At 24.3% G+C, this 2,500-nt stretch overlaps 1 protein-coding gene across 2 annotated transcripts in view; it reads right to left on the bottom strand.

Annotated features, from left to right (window-relative positions):
* Positions 1-24: 24 nt before the first annotated feature.
* The window catches only part of Mapmodulin (acidic leucine-rich nuclear phosphoprotein 32 mapmodulin), a 13,540-nt gene continuing 11,064 nt past the window's right edge, over positions 25-2,500 (bottom strand). For both annotated transcript variants that reach the window (XM_035865995.2, XM_035865994.2), the window contains exon 8: positions 25-2,500. This exon is cut by the window's right edge and continues 847 nt beyond it. The gene's annotated coding sequence lies outside the window, so the exon portion shown is untranslated.

Below are 2,500 nucleotides of genomic sequence, written 5' to 3'. Positions count from 1 at the left end.
TTAAAACTTCATCGAAACACCGGGTTTTCATATCGTTCTTAATCTTTATTATTTCACGTATTCGACGCATTAAACATATGGAAGAATAAAATGTGGAGTCCGATAAAGGAGGTCGAGGGGGAGGGAGGAGAGCGAAGGTGGGATGGAGTCCGGGCAGGGTGGGAGAGAATTAAAATGATAGAGAGGTGGGAGGAGAAAACAAAAAAAAAGAGAAAAGAAAAATAAAATGAAATAAAAAAATTACAAAAAATAAAATTAGAAAATAAAATTAGAAAAAAAAAAGTAGAAAAAGAAACAACAAGTAAATGATAATAATAATAATAATAATAATAATAATAATAATAATAATAATAATAATAATAATAATATTAATAATAATAATAATAAAAATAATAATAATAATAATATTAATATTAATAATTAATAATAATAATAATAATAATAATAATAATAATAATAATAATAATAATAATAAGAATAAGAATAAGAATAAGAATAAGAATAAGAATAAGAATAATAATAATAATAATAATAATAATAATAATAATAATAATAATAATAATAATAATAATAATAATAATGATAATGATAATAATAATCATGATAATCATAATAATAATAACAATAATAATAATAATATCATAATTATTATCAAGTATCGTCAAAGATTTGATTCATATTTTTATGTCGATGCAAGCAGCATGTATAAGTGTGTGCATGTCTGTATATATGTATATATATGTATATGTACATATGTATATGACTGTATGTACATATGTATATATGTATGTATGTACATATGTATGTATTTATTTATGTCGTTTGTATGCCTGCGCGTACTTGCACGTGTGTATGTATACATGATGTATATATGTATTATATTATATATATATATATATATATATATATATATATATTCTGATTTATATATTGTTTTTCATTATAATTTATTTAAAATAAAATAAATCTCCTTTTCTTTTTAACTTTTCCTTCTTTTCAACATTTTGTTTATCCTTTCTGTTGCATTTGGAATTAAATCGAATGATTACCAAAACATACATTATATTACATATGCATACATACACACACATTCCATACGTAATATAATGTTTCTAATGATAGAAGAAGACAATGAGATTAATTTTGTTCCTTCATAATTGGCAATATGAAATGATTGTTTATATTATTGAAACTTATTATATCTTCTTTCGTTCTTTTTTTCTTTCTTTCTTAATTTCGTTCTTCTTCCTTTTTTTTCTTTATTTTTTTCTTTTTTTTTTTTTTTTAACTAAATTGTCATTGAATCGTCGTCATCGTAAATTTCCTTTTTTTTTTTTTAATTCAATGATAATTAATTGTATGCTTGATAGTGTTTTAATTGCCATCCATATGATAGATACGAGAAAATATAAATATCTAATGTCTTTTCTCTTTCATTTCTTTTTTTTTTTATCAATATTCATTTTATCATCATCACCATTATCATCATCAACATTATTATTATTATTATTATTAATATTATTATTATTATTATTATTATTATTATTTATTTATTTATTTATTTATTTAATCGTTATCGTTATCATTATCATTATTTTTTTTCCTCATAAAAGAATTTCCCCTCTATTATATATATATATATATATACTTCATATATATATATAATATTTGTGTTTGTGAAATGTGTTACGAAAGCTCGATTAAAAATGAGCACACAATTTTATATATACATACATACATACATACACACACACATATATATATACAAACATATATATATATATATATACATGTATGTATAATATTATATCATACCTTAATATCCACATTCTTCGTTTTTTTTTTGTTTTGTTTAAATGTAACTTTTCTTTCATTTTTTTTTTCCTTTTTTTTTCTTTTTTTATTTATTTATTTATTTATTTATTTCTTTATTTTCTGTCCCAAAAGTCATCACAAGAGATGATGATGCATCATATAGATCAAGCATCAATCTCTCTCTATAATTGTATGGTTGTGTGTAAACCTGTACAAAAGTTGTTCCTCTTTTACTCTCTCTCTTTCTTTCTCTCTCTCTCTCTCTCTCTCTCTCTCTCTCTCATTCTCTCACTCTTTCTCTCTCTCATTCTTTCTCACTATCTCTCTTTCTCTCTCACTCTTTCTCTCTCTCTCTCCCTCTCTTTCTCTCTCTCTCTCTCTCTATACTTATATTCATGGTACAATATAATAATAATAATGTATATTTAAAATGTAACTTATGTAACCTTATTACTGATTAACGATGATGACTGCATTCCAGCGTGACAAGCCTTTGGCCGACTGGAGCTAACAGACAAATATGCTCCTTCAAGTGTAAAACCTCCCCGCCACTCTTGTCTTCACGTTTACCACTCCCACCCCCATCTTCTCATCTCAGCTTTGCTATCTCTTTCTTTCTCTACCATTCCCCTCTCTCTCTCTCTCTATCTCTCCCTTCCTCTCTCTCTCTCTCTCTCTCTCTCTC

This window comes from Vespa mandarinia, chromosome 11 (assembly GCF_050613455.1).
Source record: "Vespa mandarinia isolate Hongniang chromosome 11, ASM5061345v1, whole genome shotgun sequence".
Classification (NCBI taxonomy): domain Eukaryota; kingdom Metazoa; phylum Arthropoda; class Insecta; order Hymenoptera; family Vespidae; genus Vespa; species Vespa mandarinia.
Note: the sequence above shows the minus strand (reverse complement) of the source record. Positions and strands in the feature narration are given on the sequence as shown.